Genomic DNA, 20,716 nt, shown 5'->3' with positions numbered 1-20,716 from the left:
ACGGGGGTGATGACAGGATCAGAGAAACATTGTAATTTTGGCTTATGCCTTCCCCCATAACACCACCACCCCCCCCCCCCCCCCCCCCCCCCCCCCCCCCGGTAATGGAGGCGTTCTAGTGTCCTTTACTGCTTTTCTTGCAGACTTGAGATGCAACAGAGGGCTGCAAACATGTAATGCAAGCAAGAAAACGTGGAGCACAAAGCCTTGTTTTAGCGATGACCTTTTTATGTGTGTCATAGGGTGTCCTCTCTCTCATAGTCACTCCACATGTCTTGTAAAATATCCTCTTCTGATGTTTATGTATGTTTTGTTAAATGTTCTGTGCAGAGAATAGCTTTGGAATGGAGACATAACGACTGGCAAAGAGCAGAAGCATAATGTCAATTGAAAAAGAATACATATTTTTAATCTGCTGGTCTTTGCATTTTCCTTCTATATTTCTACCTAATACAGTATGTAATATATCCTGATGTTTCGTCGCATCAAAACTACTTGCTCAAAACAAGGGGTTGACCTGATTGTCATGTTGATTTTGAAATTATGTCACTTTTTGTCCAAAAATAGTTATGCAGAATCTGCATGTTATATAAATAGAAACTGTACTTTTCTTACTGATTACGGCATATAATGGTAATGCTCTCTGCTGTCCTGACTCTTGCTTATTCCAACTGAAACTGTCCGCTTTCTGTGACCCTAATGGAAAGATGTCACCCTGTGAAAAAATCTATTCATTTCATAGGGAATTGTATAGTACTTTTATATGTTTTTATTTTGTAGCATTCATATGTACATTTAAAATACAAAATCTTGTATTGACATCATTACTAGTACAAATATATCTTTAATTCTTTTTTTTTCTCTGTCAAAAGGCACCAGATGCCAGAATTTAATTTATTGTGCTTGATTTAATTTATTGACTCTATGTGAAATGTTAGGCTGAGAGTAGGTGTCTGCCTAGCACCCAGGGTAGTACTCGGAGAAAAATACTGCATATGGTGTGTGTCGCGTGTGGGCCAAAGCCCATGACCATATGGCTCCTCCGTGTGCAGGCAAATAGAGGGACTCACAGTTTTTATATTGTTTTTATGTTCTTTTTTTTTTTTTAATTCCATGTCCAGTATTCCTATCTTCTTTTTGTTGAGTAATCTCCTTCCTTTTCAATGTGCACGTTTATCTGTCTGATGATTGTTTCTTGTCTTTGTTTATGCCTTCTTACCTCTGTATGTAGAGTATGTTGAGCTTGGGCCACTTTGTATTCTTCCCTTTCGTACAACAGCCAGTGCCCCATGTTATAATCACATACTTTTTTTGTATCACATGTTGTCCCTTGCCTGTCCTGAAAAAATATAGCATTGTATTCAAGAGTAGACGCGTATTAAAGCAAACTGTTAGTGTTGTTATGATTGAGACATAATGTGTTTTTTTTATGTATGAGTATCATCGGAAATCTGATAATAAATCAGAAACCGCATTGTAAATTGTTACCAGTGTAAGTGCTCGCTATGCTTTTTAGTCGACTTAAAGTTTGTTTATCGTTGTGATTTGCATATCTGTGTCGACATTGTATAGTATAGTACATCCGCATAGGGGCGTATTGAAACGCCGAACCTGGCTGTCTCAACGACTGTAAGTCCGCCCCGAAGTGTGTGTCACTGCATGTGTGTGGATTCCAAACTGTAGTTTGTGTTTCACCGGTGGAACGTGTGTGGGATTGAAGTCGCAGGACGCTCATTTACTGTTGAAGAGGAATTGTTTCCCCAGGCTTTGCATTTAGACGGTGAGTACAATGAAATAGAGACATCGCAAATGAAACGTGCTCACTGTATTTCGTCCAGAGATTGCGAAAATCGCGCCTGTTAAATTGTAGTACACCAGTTCGCCAACGTTAGCTCTTGCTTGTGGCTAAGACAACCAAGCAGCTACGGTTTACCAAAACCTGGCTAACAGGACATTGCTAGCAACCGAATGGGTTGCTAGCTTCAGCGCTCTGGTCACTGTTAATGTCACTTGTGCGATATATGAACGAAAAGTATTGTTCTTCTCACTTACAATACCTTTATCAGACCATTGTGCTCTTCATAATTCGTGTGTAACGTTATATTGTTAACCACTATTAACCTATCGCTGGCTAGTTAGCTAACGTGAGTAAAGAAGTAAAAGGTGAACTCACATGGATAGCTGGTAGGGTAGATGCCAAACTAATACCGTGAACTACCTTTGCTAACAACTTGCATTTGATGACTGCGTACGCCTTAAAGTTTGCACAAACTTCGTGTGCTATTGAATGTAAATCCATGAACTTTCCAAGTAAAACCGTTTGTCTAGTAAGCTAACTTGCCTTTTCAATATTTTACGACAGGCTAGCTAAATTAGCGCTAGCCAATGTAATTGATCCCCTTTTTCACAACTACACCGTCATCTGTGTTTTTGCAACAAGTCATGTTTAGCTTGTGTCTCAACATCTATCTAAAATCTAGCCTCTTTCTGCATCAGTGGCATTGGCTCAGGTAGAAAGAAGAGTTCTGTAAAGCAAGGACTTCAGTCAGTGGAATGTGCTAAAAATGCAGATTATGATTATCACTCATATACCGGTCACGTCGGTGCTGATGGGTGTTCCTCAACGTGTAGCAGAATAGCAGATCATTTTTAATCCATGCATGGATGCATCACAAATGAACATTGTACCGGTTTAGGGAACCATAAAGTTGACTACGAGCAGTAGTTCTCGATTTGTATTATTATTACGATCATAGAGTCTTTGTCCAGCTCGTATCCTACCATTTATTGGAATCATTCACCGCAAAAAAAAATTCATATTATTGATAGATGTGTGCTTTTGAAGAAGATGGTACCAGGAGGTGTCATGTCATATAAGCTCAAGAACAAAGCATTTTCTCTTTTCCCCAAGAGTTGAGAATAGTCGTGCTGATAACCCAGTTTCCCAAAATACAAAGATAGGAAAAACACCATCAGGCCAGTAAAGCCACGAGATTAGTGACAGTTGTTTTTGAGCCCAGATGGTCCTACATAACCTCGCTGCAATCACAAACAGGACACACTGAAGTCTTCTTTAAAGGCCAAGTGTTATGTAAAAGACTCAACTTAACCTCATGTTGGAGGATGTTTTCACATTTTCCGCCCTAAAGAAATAATTGATTGAGTTTCAGTGTTGTGTGAATGTAAATGATTATTTCAGGCAGCAGTCTCTTGGAGGAATATTCCATGCCCTTTAGTATAAGGGCTGTTCATAGACCATTTTCTTTGGTAAATCCTTCCTCCACGTTACTGAAAGAATCTCTTCTCATGGAAGGCATGTAGCTTATTAAAATGTTGATGTTGCTAGTACAGTTCTGCTAAGACGTCCTTTCACCTTGGCTCTTTCAGAGTATACTGGAAGACGTTTTCAGGTTGTCTGACGTGTTTTTTTTAAGTAATGTCTAGCAATTGAACAGACATGCCTCATTCACATAAGGTTAGCCCTGGAAACTTGTTGGTATTTTTCTTGGGGTGAGGTGGTAAGATACAACGTCCAGAGTAAACAGAGCCTCCTTTCAGGGCTGATTTGCCCCTTACAGTCACCACATCTAGGCCAAGCTATATGTGGTTTAGGCCGTAATGGCACAGGGAAAATTGGAGGCACACCAATTGCTTGTTGGAACCTGGACAGATGGATCCTCCCTGGAAAATAAGCGGCCTCCCTCACCCTTCCCAGCACAATATAGGCTGTGGCTCTTTCAGGTTTTATTTATTTTATTTTCCCCTGAAGTGTTGGTCTTGAACCGGGGCATTATGTTGTCTCCTGATGGAGAGATGACAGTAAATCTTGACCTGGTTAAGAACTTATTATCTGACCTCTCTGCTTCCTGTATCCAATGGCACATCACAATCATTGTCATCTCTCCTATGCCTTTTGCCTTGGGTCATACCCACACCCCTCTGGTGCCACTGGCCACTGCCGCCGTGTCGTGGCAGGAGTCATGGCTGATTGGGCTATATTTTCAAATGCTTATCTGATGATGCAGCATGTTCTCTCCAAGGACAGGTACAGTCCGACAGAGTCAGCAGCAGCAGTAGGAAGGAAATGGTCTACAGACGGTAGCTATCCGGTGGCACAGAAAACCAGCCTGCGTGTTGGAGAAGCAACAGCTCAAATGGGACCTGTCTCTTTTTTTCAAACTTTGCCTAGGCAGACATCTTTTGGGTCAGAGCCGAGAGGAGAGTTGTCATGGTAACTGAAAGTAGGTAGGGGCAATTGCCGCAACTCTGATTCCGTCTCTTGAGGAACTATTTGGCAAAGATGGAGAGAGGTCAAGAACTGAATTGAGAAATTGGAGAAGACATGCAATTAACAAAGAAGGTAGTTTTCTCATCCATCACCTGAAGAAGTTGCTTGATTTGCTGTACTTCTTTGAGACCTATTGGTGTGCATCAAAAAGCAGTGCCCTAATAACTCCTCTTGACTTATTTGATGTAGGCTTATCCCCCAGAAACCACACTAGGCTGGCAGTTCGCTATCGGTGCCGATTTGAGTGCTGAAGAAAGCTTTATTTATCTTGCACCCGTATGAGACCATTTTTAGATAGATGAGGAGGGAGCGAAAACGAGAGAGAGAAAAAAGAAATTCTCACTGCCTTCTGTTCCAGGGCTTTGTCAGCCAGGGCAGCAGAAACTCACCCAGAGCCTCCCACTCTGCATCATGGCCCATTCCAGTGAGTGTGTCTGGCCAGGGCAGGTCTGTTGAGTGCTTTTCACACTGAGAGGATCCAAGGGGTAACACCAAAAGCACTTCAGCCTGTGATGCGGCCAGCTGTCCACTCTTCATAATTGTAATCAAGTCCCTCAGTGGTAGTGGTAGTGTGTGTTCACAATGGTACAGCAGCATTACATTTACCATTCACCACAGTCATTTAGCAACAAAAATGTCCGATATAACTTTAACCGTATGAGCTTCCAAACCAATTACCTAAGTGTTGTTCGCACATCACTTTACCAGTTGAGCTACACAAGCAGATTATACTTTAGCCATCAACCGCCTTCCATCACTGTGTCTCTTGAGCAGTCTTACCGTTTTTGAAGCCAGCAGACAGCTGTTGTAGTTGCCCTCAACCTTGTTGTTCATTGGCCACAGCCCCATTCTGGACTTATCTTCTCATCCCCTTTTCTCTCTGTCCTTTGACTCTATTTCTGGCGCTGTCAAGGATCAGAGAGAAGGCACCGTGGAGGGATAGAAGCAGGGAGAAGAGAATGAACAGCTAACCCCTGCTCTAGCCACGAACTCACACACACATGCACACATACTCACACACGCACAAACAAATTCATGATGAGTGCCTAGCAGGCCCTGCCGGCCAGGCCGTAGCTTGTCTGTCTCTTCCAATCATCTCACCTTTTGTCTTCCCTGACAGCTGGTTCTCGGTTGAAAATAGGAAGGGGGGGGGGGGTACGCCAGAGCTGATGTTGTCGTAGCTTACAAAACTAGTGAGGGCTTAGTGCACTGCTACGCCGCTTCTTTATTGCTAAATGGAAGCGCTCTTTACTTGCAAGTTGCATCACTTCCAAGCTCCTGTGAAATGAGTTCATGTGAACATTGTCTGAATGAACTGACTCTCAAATGGTAAATGATGAGGTCTAGTAACTCAACATCCACTTCAGTCAGATTGGAAGAGCTCCTCGAAAGCATCCCTGGCTCACTGGCTAACAGCTTATAAGAGAATCCTGCTATTTTAACAAAGGGAGGTTTAGACATGGAGGAGGCACCACTGATGGCACTAAGGCCCCCCCCCCCCCCCACCCCACACACACACCATTAAGCCAAATGAAAGTCACGTAATTTACCTCCTGAACTGAACCACCCCCCTGGACTGTCGCAGTCTGTGGCCTGTGATCAGGCAGGCATTAGAGGATGGTGTAAGTCCTCTCCCTGCGTTGTGCCTGTGATCCACACAGCAGGGGGCCAAGAGAGAGAGACAGCGCTGGTGTTCATAAGAGGGCTTTGTTCAGTTTTCTCATCTACCACCCACCACCTCTCTCCCACCTCTCTCTCTTCTTCCATCTTTTAATTTTTGACATTCCTTCCTTTCCTACCACAATATGGGACCTTTGATTCCTTCACCATTTAGTGACTTCTAATAATTGTCAGTTTATCTCTTATTTGAGCCAAACCCTAAATCTATGGCCTCAGGAGGGCTCGGTCCCCTGGCTAGGCAGCAATAAGCTATATGGAAGCACACCGCCACATGCATTCACATTCAGCACTGGTGGAGGCTAAAATGGCCAAGACATCAAAAACCAAGCGCTGAGTTAAGGGCTCATGCATATTCTGCCGCTGTTTAGCATATCATCTCCATCATCTGGCTATGGCTCCCTGGTGACCTATCCCTGCATGCAGAGAGCCAGGGAGCGTCCCGCCACTGTGAAGCCCACCGTCTCCTCCGCTAGTCTGGAAGCCCCTTTCCTTCCTTCTTCTGTGGATGGCTCTTGTCCCCCTTCATTCAATGCCAGCAGCTGTCCTAATGGACTGGGTTTAATTGGTTTTCTTTCCTTTGTATTGCCAGAGAAAGAGTAAATAGCAACGGTGAGAAGCTTTAATTAAAAAAGTGTGAGGTCACAGTGTGTGTGTGTGTGTGTGTGTATTGTTGGGTGGGGGATTGGGGTCGAGAAATTAGTGTGTGTCTGCATACAGTTAGTGATCATCAACAACTCCACCACCTGTCCACCTTCTGTCTGTTGATGCCTCCTCATCAGCTGATGCTGCCCTGCCGTGCCATAGGCTCCTCAGGAGCATAAGGATGTCCCTGGTTGAGAGGGGCTCATGCGCGTGTTAGCGATGTACATCAGGCTTAAGTGGACAGATCCTCCTGTGGGTGAAGCTATGAAGCACGGTGAGGGTCAGGCCCATATAATATGAGCTCGGCATGAAAGGAGAGTTGAGGTAAGATAGAAAGGAAGAGATGTGGAGAGCAATAACAGACAGTGGGGTGACAGGGGAAGGAGGAAAAAAGGGGGGTGGGGGGGTCCAATCTTAAAAAAGACAGCTAGTGAGGCTGTGGCCTTTTGCCTGGTGGATATGTGAAGCAGGGCGGTGGCCCTGTATCAGGTTATTGTACCATGGTATTTGTGTGTGTGTGTGTCCCCCACCCCCTCTCCACACACACGTTTCCCTTTCTCTCCCTGTGTGTTTGTGTGTGTATGGCAGTAGAGAAGGGTGTGTGTCTGTGTTGGAGGTGGCTGTGGAAGGAGAGAGGGCTGAAGAGGGCTTGAAAAGAGGACACAGAGGCCTCCGGTAAAATGATCTCCAGGCCGGGTGCATGCGAGGTGTTGAATATTGCATGTTGCACCGGTGGTAGAGCATCATATTCTCAGTGCTTCTCCTTCCTCTCCTAATCAGCCCACTTGTTTTTTTTTTTCTATGTTGAATTTCTTCTTTTTTTTTCATTTGCAACATGAACATAGATTTCCTCGATATCAGTGATCATCATTATATGCTCAATATAATGCTATTCACTCATATTCAGGACATGTGTAGAACCATTACACCTCTATTTCAGGAATGTGATAATTATACAGCCTTAGTACTGTTCACCTACCATGGGAGAAAAAAACAAAAGGATGTATTTTATGAGTTTTGAGTCCCTGAGGATGGGGAGTCCTTGAGGGGAAAGCATAGCCTTCTATTGTTGTAAGAGACAGAAAAAGCATATTAGGATGGTATTCATTCAGTAGCATCAGCGCTAAAGCTAATTAGCACAAACAGGTGTTTTTTTTTTTTAACCACCCTTTCCCCATCTCCGATCATACCCATGTACCTGTTGGAAAGACTAACACTCAGCTCTTCCACTCAAATGTATTGGCAGACTGCCACTCCACTCCTTTCATTGGATATTTCTATTTCATACCAGACCCAGAGGAGAGAAGAGAAGAATAGAAGTGTGAGGAGGAGAAAAGATAGAACACGGGGAGGTAGATTCATCTGGGAAATCAGTACAAGGTGTCTGGAGAAAGCTGTCAAAATACTGAAGCTCAAGGTTGCAGAGGCCCACCTGACGCATGAGATCTGTTCTAGCTTCAGTATGCAACTGTGAGGAAGAGCATGAGAGGATTGGGAGGTTCTTTTTTGGATGTAGTTGGATGTGAAGATTTTCGTTTTCAACCCTTTTTCCATTAGTATTTTTCAAATTGTTTATTTCATTATTGATTTGTTTGCTTGTGTAGTCTTGCACCTTAGATATACCTTCATACATGTCCTGGTTTTATGTTTGCTCCCGGATGATGTTACTCGGGCTAATGAAGGCAGAAACAAACAGAACAAGAAAGAAGGCATGTGGAACAGGAAATAAAGATCCAGAAGAGAGAGAGAGAAGTGCAGGTTAGGGGGTCAGAGAGACTGGAGAAGGAAAATGAGGACGAAGAGGGAGGGAGAGGGAAAAGGAAGACGAAGGGAGAAGGAAAAGGAGGACTGGGCGAGAGCTGACCGCAGCAACAGGAGTCTGCTTTGCTTCAGTTGAGCTCGTCTGACCTGCCACGACACCAGTCAGCAGAGCCCCAGCAGGCTTCACACTGCACACCTGCCAGCCTGACCTCGGGGCTCCAGACTGCCACCAAACGGTTGCATATGCATAAATGCATTTTTGGAGCGTGTACGAATTCTAATTTCACATGGTTGCATTTGTGTGGAGCATGATGGATCATTAGGCTGTTTAAGTGCCCCACGGGTGCTGGGTTGGCCTTGGTTGAAAACAGCACTTTTTCTTCTTCTTCTTCAATGGCTCACTCTGTCTCGCCCTACTTGCACTCTACCTACACACGCACTGATGATGAAACTTTGGAAATAAACCACTTCGCTGTTTCCGTGTTTCGAAGATGAAGTGATTTATAGCTAAGGATTTAAGATTTTAGAGTGAGAACCAACGAGAGGTACTAACTCGCTGAGTTCAGGAGCAGGCAGGGGGAGGCCCACTGAGCCGGTGAAGAAGAAAAAGCACTACTTTCAATCACACTGGCTAACGCAGTACCCGTGGTTGAGGTACGAGGGGGATGCTATGCTGTGTGTGTATTGTAGGCAATTTGGCCAGTCCATTGCAGGCAACCGTAAACTTGGTACCGGATCAGCACAGTTTAAGCTTGAAACTTTTAAGTTGCACAAATACAGTAATGAAAACCCAAAACCAGCAGGGACTGATAAATCACCGCAAAAACACAGAGCCCCCTCCCACTTCACTTTAGTGATTAGATTAGAAGAGAAACATGGTCATTAAGTTCAACACTGCCTAGAATGGCCAAAGAGGAACTCCTGTTCATAAAGCTAAAATCACACTGATAAAGAACATGTTGAATGGGAGTCTAGCCTATGCCAACTACAGGACCTGTGCCCAGTTTAGAGTGATGGCAGACATCCTCCGGGAAAAGACTGCTGACAAAATTGAATGCGCCCCATACCTTTTGTTTATGGTAGCGTGTCCACCAATGATTGTACATATTTTGTTTTTCCTGTCCTTCACACTCTTTACACAGACACACACACACACCCACACACACACCCATACACACAGATCCTTACAAATATCAAATAGAATGGTATCTCCTTCACCGGCTGTCCGTAGGAGGTGCAGGAAAGACATAACAAAACGGTTTTGGATAGGAGAGGCCAAAGTGAAACGTTTAGTGTGTGTGTGTCTTTGTGATGATGTCCGTGTTGTCGTGTTGGTTTGTTTGGGCTTTGCAGAGAGCTCCCGTCAACCAGCAGGGGTTTTGGGTTAATTCATGTCATGTTCTTGTGCCCTCCTCACGGAAGTCAGCTTAGACAAAAGCCATCTGTAGCCTACTGTTACGTCTCTTTACCCCTCTCTCATTCTCTCTTTCTCTCTGCTTCTTTATTAGTGTTTCTTTCTCTCTCTCTGTCTGAAAATCTAATTCGAAGCCCCAAAAATAATAACAAATTCATTTTTAACATCACAGTGATGACCAAAATGACCATATCATCATACACGTACACACTCTCTCAATTTCTCCAGTTGTCTTCGTCAGACCTGTATATACGATTCAAGAAATATGGAGTGAAAACATCCTCAGTGGGTATGGACACGAGCCTCGTCTGCTTAGGCAGGATGCTGGCATGGCCTCCCCCTGTTGGCATGTGTTGCCCTTGTCGATGTGGCCTGGCAGGCTGCCTGGCCATGTGGTTTCTGCCACTGTATTAGGAAAGGCATCTGTGGGAGCCGAACACAAATGTCTGTAAACAATGTCCCAATGTCTTTGGAGGAGCAGGGAACAGACTGTGGGTGCTTTTGGAATGGGCTTCTGTCAGATTCACTGTGGCTGAATCTCTGACTTAAGTCGTTGTACACACATTCGTTGTGTGGGTGTGAAAGAGAGAGTGTTTGTGTGTCTGTCTGTGTCTGTGTGTTTTTTTTGAGTGTGTTGTCAGTGCTTAATTGCCAGAAGTAATCTGAAAATGAGCCAATCGTCTACAGATGATAACAGTATCGCCCTGGTGCGGATCATTGTCATATCCCCCACTGGTATTGTGGTATAGTTGATCATCATTGTGATGGCCACCCAATTGATGTCTCTCTCTCTCTCTCTCTCTCTCTCTCTCTCTCTCTGCCTCTTTGTCCCAATCAAAGCTAATAATGAGAACCACTCTTTCTACCCATTGTGGACTCAGTGTGAAGGGTGCAGTGTGTGTGTGGCGTTTGATTAGGATGACTGTAATCAGTGTGCCACAAGTGGCTTTTCTAATAGACTGTCTCCAGCGCCTCATTGTCAGCTGACTTGCTTGTGACGTGCACACGGTTGCCACATCGGGATTCGACCAGAAGGCCCCCGTTGTGGTGTGGCTGGTGAAAAAATGAATTGTGTCCGTGGCGAAGTAACAGAGCACCTCAGGAAGCCTTTTAACAGGTTCTTTTTTTTCCCCCGGTTGGGTTACATTTTTCAACTCTTGACATTCAACAGGATGGGGACATTCACAGGACAGGGGTTAAAAAGGTTGAGCCTAGGTGGTAATTGGACAGACTGAGTGGGCAAAAAGCCTCTCACTCTCAGACATGATGGTAGATTACAATGCGGCACGTCGATCGCTTGAAGGACACTTTGATGTCCACAAATAGACGAGTTCCAGTGATCTCGCCCTATTTTCTTAATGTTTGTTAAGTGAGGCTTGGTGGGACTTTTTCTTTCGGTTACCTTCAACCATCTTCACTTCTTGATTGGGGGAAATTCAATACGGCCTCATGTGAGCTGTGGTAATAAAAGCTCATGATTAACCGGTGTGTGCTTGCACGTTGTTGAGAGTATCGTATTTTCCTTCATTCCTGTGGGATTTATCAGCCAGGCCTTGTGATCACTCCTCCCGCAGTTCAGACTTCTCAGTCATCAAAATGACACAAACTGCCCTCAAAATCATCAGCCTTCTCACTCCCAGCCGGTCAGACATAAATGTCAGAGCCACCACATGATCTCAAATGACAGCGACCCCCTTCTGAATCCGCTCTTCACACCGCTAGCGTCTGTTCGCAGATACAAAATTGAGAAGAGCCCACTTTATCAGAAGTTTTGTTGCCATTGCAGCACTCAATAAACAAACTCACTAGTTCGGATGTGAAGACTCAGAATCTCTTGTGTTTGAGTGGAAAAATACCAGCCAACTGGAAGGCACAACCTTTCAGCACTTTCCTGCCCCTTTGGTGGATTTTCTGCCTCTGTAACTTTGCACAAAACCCTAACCTCTTGTTTAATTGTTAGCAAGATGAAGCATATTCATTACCAGGCGTAAAACTAATCTTTCCCTGAAAAGCTGTGAAAAATCTTTTTTTATAAATTATTTTGAAATGATTAAGATCATTTGTATACTCCTTTTGTTCCAAGATTTCATTGTGATGTGGATATCTGTATGTTTTGTATGGAACATATACAAACTTGTCAAAACAAATCTCCCTCCTCGACAGTAAAGGCTCCTATCTATCTGCATCACTTACTTATCCGATCCTTTCTTTAAGCACCCGTCCAAAAGCTCGTTAAGACTCCCAATCTGTCACTGGACGGAAGGAACGTTTCCGCTGCTCAGAAGATTAAAATCTCAGACAGATTAGCCGCGGGCGTTAATGCCGGCCCTGCTCGCTGGTGATCTGACTCGCTTTGTTTGCTTTGCTTTATTTGAGCATGAGTAGGCTCGGCTTTGTGTTGTTGTTGTTGTTGTAGTTGTTTGTTTGTTTGTTTGTTTGTTTGTTTTATTTTTTATTTTCCTCTCAAGCACAAGACTGCCGCCTCACAGAGAAAGGCTTGATGTGGGTCAATGGTGTTTCGATTACCGTTCAGTGTCCGCCGCTGCTCAGAAAGCTTTGCCTGGGCTCTGCAGGAATCGCAGATCTACAATGCAGCTGCTAGATTTGACAAGAACCTCTTTGGTCATATAACCCCTGTTTGACTGGCAGGTGATGTAGGTCAGTTGACAGGAGAATAGTGAGATGACAATCACAACTAGCTGTGAAGAGCAACAGGCAATACAATTTATCACTTTTGCCTTAACTCTATAATATTCCAAATGTACACATTGATTCACAATTAGCCTACACTGAGAAGTTGACTAGACCTCTTTCTAAATTTCCCTCCAGTTTTAAGGAGGGTAAAGTATAGATGAGTCAAAGTATCAAGATTCTTACCTTGAACCCTGTTGGGAAGCTACATAAAGGATTGCCATGGGTTGCCTGGCGGTTTTGTATTATTCTGTCGTACTGTGGAGCCTCTAGTGTTTCCCCCTCTGTAGTGTCCCACTGTTTTGTTTGGTGGCTGAGTCGTACTATCAGCAGCACTAATATGCCACACATTGTGAAATTACCGGCTGGACCATTGTTCATATCTAACCCAGGAGGACTGCTTTAATGAAGTATAATTTGCCCAGTAATTGTGTGAAAAGGGACAGGCGGGCAGGAGTGATGAAGGGAGCTGTGTGTGAATCGGCCCTGGTGAATGCACTGCTATTGTGTTAGTAGCAGGCAGATAGAGTGGCGCCTGGGAGGCGAGGCCTGAGTGACCCTGTGCTTGTGCTGATGGATCTGTCACTCATTCCCTGTGGCTCCGGCTAAGGTGTAACCCAAGGGGAAGGGATCGGCATTGGTCTCTCTACCTCTTATCTTTCAGTTGTCCACTCCTTTCTTTTCTGTCTTTCCTTTGTTTGTTGGTTCTTTTTCTCTCTGGACACTTTTTTTTTCTGTTTTAGTTTTTTGCCTTTCTGTGAGCCTTCTCCATTCTCTTTTTCTCCTCCGGAATCACCCCAGCTATGCTGTCCAGGAGCACCTACGTCTTCCAGAGTTGCTGACGAACATTGTCTCTATGGTAACAGCCAAGCACAGCGGAACTGGTTCCATCAAGCTGATGTGGTTTGGGAAGTGGAGGGGCGGGCTAGGTGTCTCCGAGGATGCGATCCAGGCCCTCCTATTGGGTGCTGGAAATTTGGTTACGAATCACCAGTGATCCATCTCCCCCTTGTGTAATACGGCTGAGAGGCTGCAGCAGTAAAGATACAGTGTTTCCCCTACAATGATATTAGGGTGGCGCCCTTACCCCCCCCCCCCCCCCCCCCAACTGCCCCGCCCGCCCCCCCTGGAAGCTCAAGTAAAAAATAAAAAAAAAATATATATATTTTTTTTTTAAGTATAGCGCCAGAACACAAAATAAGTCATTTAAGGTTACCTTTACCATATAACATGTAAAATTATACTTATTTTTAAGTAAAACTGCTTATCCTAACCCCTAATTCCCTAATTGTTGCATACTGTTACTGTAAGATATTTTATTATATGGCAACGACAGTACGAGCATTCTGATTGGCTAATGGGTAGTCATGCCAGCCGCGCATTGACGTTCTAGCAGGTCTGCGGTCTGATAAGTATTCTTATTGCACACCCCATCAATCTTAAAAATGAGTGATACCATGTACCAAGTACTAAACATTACATCCTTAAAAATTAGCGATATATCAACAGCCATGAGCATGTATTGATAGAATCAGGACTCCTATTATGAAATGATCTGAGAACAGGAAACCAGTTGAATGTCGTGGTAAGATGACAGTTGAATAGGGTGACCAGACGTCCCGGTTTTACCGGGACCATCCCGATTTTGAGTTGCGTATAGTTGCGTAGAGTTGCGTAATATGTCCCGGTTTACACCAACCACTATGAAATCGTCCCGGTTGTCAGCGATTACATAGCATGTGGTCTTATTATAGCCTGATCATTAACTAAACCGTGTAGAAATATTAATAAAGCGTCCAGCGTATGATTTGAACAATGTGTGTGTGTGTCAGTCAATCATAGTGGTCTGCGTCTGCATAACCTGTGCAACCAGCGTTACAATGTATTTGTTTCTGCCTAGTAGTAACGTCTCTTCAAGACAGCCAGGATTATAGCCATGGAGTTTAGCTCAAACTAAACGGTGCAAGGAGTGAAATTGTAAGTAGCCTACAGGTAGTTACAGAATGTGGCTGTATCTGTTATCTGTAGTTGTTAACGATTGTTACCTGCTCAAATGTAGGTTTTCTTGAGGTAAATGAAAGGGAATAGCCTATTTTAATGTAGTGTATTCCTGGCACATGTTCAGGAGAAAAAGCGTTTGCGTGCACGAGCATTATTGGCACGCGCAAAGTGTCCCGGTTTTATGTCCGCCAAATCTGGTCACCCTACAGTTGAAGAATAAGCACTCAAGAATTCGCGAGCATTTTGATATCGGGTAATACTTTATAGGACTTCAAAAGCAGTGAAAATGTGTTATTGAAAGTGATGATGAAGACTTGGCTACTATAGTTTGAAAACCTTGTGTTTAACTGTAAATTAAAGCCATGTAAGCTGAGCCCTGTTGTCCGTTTTCTATTGATCATTGTAACTTGAAGTTAGCAAGTCATTGTTTGCTAGGCAACACCTGAAACACTGTGTCGTGAGAAGACTTACCCGATATCAAAATGTTCGCGAATTCTTGAGTGCTTATTCTTCAACTGTAGGGTGACCAGATTTCTATTTACAATTACCATTTATTTTCAAAATGAAAAGAGCTTAAATGCCATATAATAAACAACTTACTAACCTCGACCGCTCGGTCGATACCTTACGGCCTCTGTCTGATATTTACCTGCATGACCTCACTCTCGGCCAGTAAGTAGTTAATATTGACTGCTGTCATTAAAAGAAACACATGAACATCATAATTCATTTAAGTGTTTGTGTCCGTGTCCACCGCCACGGCGCATCACGCCGCCGCGGTGCGGCGCACCCCTGCCGCCGTCCCTCCCCCCCCCCCCCCCCCCCCAAGCTGTAAACCTAGGGGAAACACTGAGATATGTCCTCGCCCTCCGCACTACGGCTTTTCAATTATCTCTATCTTTACACTTTTTTCCCCCATCACTTCTGGCTTATTCCTCAGCTTATTCCTGTCTCTTGGCATGTTCTGCCTGGCTGACTACCTTTTTTTTAATACTCTATAAATAAAGATGACTACAGAACCCCCTCCTCCTCCATACAAGCCTAGACACACACACACACACAAACACACACACACACACCTCGTAGCTTCTTCTTCTGTTTGGAAACTATGTGAAATGGTTTTAAAGTGCTGAAGTACCAGCTGCTTCTGATTCTCCAGGGCTCACAACATTTCTAAATCCCTGTTAGCTTTTCAGGCAGGCAATCTTCAGATTAATGAATTAGATAACAGCACAATTAGACCAGAAATGAATTCCCAAAAGTCTGAAAGACATCCACAGTTGTATGTTAGAGGGTTTGCTCACGGCTCTGTCATGGACTGTGGCCATATGTTTGCTAGGGGTGTAAAAAAGAATCGTTTTGCATCGATGCATCGATCCAACAGCCAACGATACGATGCATCGACACGTCCACAAGAGTATCGATTTAAAAAAAAAAAAATTATTTTTTTTTTTTTTTTACTTTTTGTTGCTAATGCACTTTGATGAGTATTTTTATTTTATAGTGAATGAAGTAGGCCAACAGGGGTATTTTTTGTTACCATTTGCTGATACTAGTGCACATTTGCACTCATTGCTCTGATTTTGTGGAGCATTGTCATTTTAAATTGAATTAACTACAGGCCTATTTTTTGTTACCATTTGCTGCTAGTGCACTTTTGCACTGATTTTGTTGAGTATTGTTATTCTATAGTGAATGTGGTATAGGCCTATTTTTGTTACTTAACACTTTGTACTTTGTACAGTACTTTTTGATGCAAGGCCTTTCAGAATCTATAACAGGGGCATTATTATTTTTCAGTGAACAGCTTTCATTGATTTATTTCAAATCTGAAACATTGTCTAGCCTGTAAGGTAAAAAAAAGAAAAAATTAATCGAATCGTATCGTGGTGTATTCATGAGTATCGAAAATAATCGAATCGTTGGGTCAGGAAATCGATACTGAATCGAATCGCCATGATGGGTGTGATTTACACCCCTAATGTTTGCACAAGAACAAATGGATAAAGGTGTAAGTAAACTTTCATTTAATCTGAAATCATGTTGGTAATCCTATGTTATGAGCGACACGTTTGTTCATTATGTTGGCAAAACATAATATTGCTGATTTTCTGGTGCACTATTTAGCGTGGAATGCATCAAACCCAACCTAACTAGAACCTTTCTGATTAACTTGTGCACTTCCTAGTGGACAGACCGTCATGATTAACAACTCAGTTGGTTGGTGGCAAAAGTGTTTCCTCCAAATCACGGTTGGTGATGCCTACTGACCCTTTGCTGGTCTGCTGTAGTCTGTCTGCTGTAGTCTGTCTGCTGCTGTGACACTCCTGGGTTTTTATGCAGTGGAGAGCGACACCTTACCCCCACCTCAGACTAGTGTGCACTGCTGATGCAACTGGCTGGGCAGTGATGTAATCACCCTCAGCTTTTTGTTATTTCAAACTCTCTCTCTCTCTCTCTCTCTCTCTATCTGAATCAGTGTGTCGACAGCACTCATTTAACCTCCTCGTTGCTGCACGGCTCCTAACATGCTTTCGGTGGCTGGGAGCTGCTTTTGATAATGCCAGCGTCTGTAGTGACGTTTGTCTGTAATTGCTTCTCCTCTCGTTTTGACTCACCACACCACGACTGTCTGCTTTTCAGTCTCTCACTCCCTCTCTCTTATGGTTTCTGTCGCCTGGCTGTACTCTATTATCTAGTCAACACTTGATGGCTACCCTCCAGCCTTTAGAACTCTTTTATTCTCTTTTTTTTTTACTCTCTCTCTCTCTATCTCGCCATCCTTCTCTCTCTTCCTGAGAGACACAGGGATTAGACATGTTCCTTTAGGTCAGTGCCCTGCTGCCCTGGCCCTTGCTGGAACTGACTGTAAGAGTCAGGTGTTTGAGTGGCTGGTCTGTATGGATTGAGGTGAAACTCTTAAGCTGAACGCCTGGCGCCTCTGCTGCCCAAGCGCCGCCCTGAGTTGTGTCCTGGAGAGTTGAGTGGCATGCACCCACCCCCGCAGAGGCTTCTCTTCCAGAGCGGAGAGGTATCGGGTGTGCTCAGTGTTCAGGTTCGGTTACACCTGCGGAGGTGATGAGGAGGGACACGCAGGGGAGAGGCGATCAGAGGTAACGTTAGCCTGCTTGGCTCTTGGTGTCAACGGCTAGCGCATTGTTCTTAGGTGTGTCTTCATAATGGATTTTGATAGGAAGTTGAATCCCCTGCTCAATCCTGGAGGAGTATATGTCAGGCTTGGGAAATGGGGGGTGCAAATTGAACTGCAGTTTCGTTTCTCTCTGACACATACACAAACACACTCACACACACATTTTATCACAGGGTGGTGTTGAAGTCTAGAATGTGTCTTGAGTGTGAAGCTGTGAGCTAATATAGCATCTGAGGCTTGGTCTTAGTCATGGTGACTGTGTTCCATCTCCCAGTCCCTGTCTCTCTTTGTTTCTTTTCACCTGTTGTTCTCTATCTCTTGCCGTCACTGGCTTAGTTTGGCCTAGTTTGAGGACGAAAATGGCTGGGGAAAGATTGGGTTAAAGCCAACAATAGCCTTGTCAAACAATCCATTCAAACTGAATGCGTCAGACCAGATTGCAATGTCAGAAGATGGCTGCCTCACAGCAGGCTCGAACAGTATTCAGCTGCAAAAAATTTTTTTCAAAACAATGTAATTTGTTGATCGATAATTGTAGCCTGTCTGACATGTTTTGCCCTAGCCACGTCCCTTTCGAGCTGACTGTTATATTCTCCATTCTGGAGAGTTTATTTAGGTGCCGCATTTCTATTTCTTCTGCCTTATTTTAATTAGACTACAATATGAGAATAGAAATAACATTATTGTTTGACATCATTGATGACATTTGTAAATTCATGTCAGACAAACTAGACTACCTATTCCAAGGTGGTTAACTCCTTAATCTTTAAATCTTAAAAAAAAAGCAACAAGCAACATCACACAATAGACTCTCATTACTCCGTGCCTCATCCACAGAGAGACACATTTTGAGGGTGGAAAATGTCCCTGTAAGTCTACACTCTGGTGTTTAATCGTGTGTGTGTTTGGCATCGTAATATCTGGAAAATCGGATACAGACTTTGACACGAAAGAACAACCATTGACTTCTCTATTCAAGAGACGGCTCTAACGGCTGGAGGTCATTTGGTCTTGGTGAGAGATAGAAATACAGTCAGGCTTGGACTGAAATGCTGTGCCGTCCCCTTCTCTGCCGGGTTGCAGAGACAGAGACACACCAAACTCAAAAGATACAGGAGAGCATGTAGGAAGATAGGCAGGATGAGGGAGGGAGAGAGAGAGAGAGAGAGAGAAAGAGGTCGCAGTGGTGTCTGTAAAGGAGAACAGGTTGTGGGATGGCGTAATTTGCCACCAGTGGGGAGGCTTGGCTGACGTGTTCAGGAAGTCTGGCCTCTGTCCTCATATTCTTCCCATCAACCCCCTGGGAGAATGACTACGAGCGCTTCAAAGACGAGCAGGAGAGATGATAATGGCGCCCTCAGATGACCACACACACACACAAAAGCAGGAGACGTCAGAATGGTTTGAGGTGACCAAAGGTCCCAGTGTGGTCCTAAGGTCCTTGAAAAGACATCACAACAGTGACACACACAGCCTGGAGCTCAGTCACTACAAAAGACAGATTCATTTGATTCATGCCACCCTTTCTGCTCAGGTGTGATGCAGTGAGCTCCAACATTTGGACAACATTTAGCCATTTATTAACAGAAAATGTATTTTTAAAGAGTTTGATGTTGGCAGCGTGTACAGCCCTGAAAGATCTTTAATCATTGCATCTTTTTCTTTTCCTGCCCTCCTCTAAGGCTATATTCAGACTGCAAAACACAAGTGACCTAGTTTGTTTTTGTTTCTTTGTTTGTTTTTCACTCATATGTGACTTAAACCTGTTTTTTTCATAACAGTTTGAATAGCAAAAATCTCATGGAATCTGATCTTTTCAATTCTGACTTCCATGTGTGATCCTAAATCAGAATCGGGTCTGATTAAAAAAAAATAAAAAATCATTGCAACCTCAGGCTGAACAGTCATATTGGACTTAATGACTTTCATGTTAAACAGGATCAACATTTGTCATACCTCTGCGCTGGCAGCACTCATCACGCATCCCATGGAAGATCGCCGTGATGGAGGTAGTCCACACAGACACCTCTGGACAAAAAGTAGCAGCCATCATCCCACAAAAAGCCATAATTAGAAATTTGTCTCTCTTTCTCCTCCTCCTCGTCATCATTTGCTCACTAATTCGACTGCGTCCCCTGTATACAACTTACAAATGAAAAGGTAAATGAAGAACAGCGTGCTGCGCGTGGGTCTTGTTGATGTTCTTTTTGCTCATGTGGGTCAGTTCAGGACTGTGATCAGTTCACACTGGAATCTGATATTGGCCACATTTCAAAGAAATAGCATTAACAGCCATCCAAAAAAATTGGATCTGACTGAGCAATAAATCCGAATAGAACGCTAGGGCTTGCAGTGTGAACGCAGCCTTAAGACATATTGCAAAGACCCAGCAGAATCTTTGAATCCCTCCGTCGAGGCCAGCGGTCATGTTTACAGTGCTGCAGCCTCATTCTGATATTACGCTCGAGGCTCATTGAGGTTAGCCTGGCACTGAGTGATCCATCTGCCAGATGCAGAAATCCCCTCCTCAAAATGCACCCCTCTCTCCCTGCCCTCAACCTCCTCAACATGTACCCCTCTCTCCCTGCCCGCCACCTTATCAACATGCACCCCTCTCTCCCTGCCCTCGACCTCCTCAACATGCACCCCTCTCCCTGCCCTCAACCTTATCAACATGTACCCCTCTCTCCCTGCCCTCCACCTTATCAACATGTACCCCTCTCTCCCTGCCCTCGGACCTTATCAACATGTACCCCTCCCTCCCTGCCCTCGACCTTATCAACATGCACCCCTCTCTCCCTGCCCTCAACCTCCTCAACATGCACCCCTCTCTCCCTGCCCTTGACCTTATCAACATGTACCCCTCTCTCTCTGCCCTCGACCTCATCAACATGTAACCCTCTCTCCCTGCCCTTGACCTCCTCAACATGCACCTCTCTCTTCCTGCCCTCGACCTCAACATGCACCCCTCTCCCTGCTCTCGACCTCTTCAACATGTGACCCTCTCTCCCTGCCTTCGACCCCATCAACATGCACCCCTCTCTTTCTGCCCTCGACCTCCTCTGTCGTCACCACAACCTTGTCCAGA

The 20,716-nt window shown here is 44.3% G+C and overlaps 1 protein-coding gene across 1 annotated transcript in view; it reads left to right on the top strand.

Annotated features, from left to right (window-relative positions):
- Positions 1-1,673: 1,673 nt before the first annotated feature.
- The window catches only part of LOC308376885 (protein NDRG3-like), a 57,292-nt gene continuing 38,249 nt past the window's right edge, over positions 1,674-20,716 (top strand). Inside the window, exon 1 of the mRNA XM_080853376.1 lies at positions 1,674-1,780. The gene's annotated coding sequence lies outside the window, so the exon portion shown is untranslated. The remainder of the gene's footprint in view (positions 1,781-20,716) is intronic.

This window comes from Sprattus sprattus (assembly GCF_963457725.1).
Source record: "Sprattus sprattus genome assembly, chromosome: 16".
In the NCBI taxonomy this organism is placed as follows: Eukaryota; Metazoa; Chordata; class Actinopteri; order Clupeiformes; family Clupeidae; genus Sprattus; species Sprattus sprattus.
The sequence above is the reverse complement of the archived record's forward strand: the minus strand, read 5'-3'. Positions and strand labels throughout refer to the sequence as shown.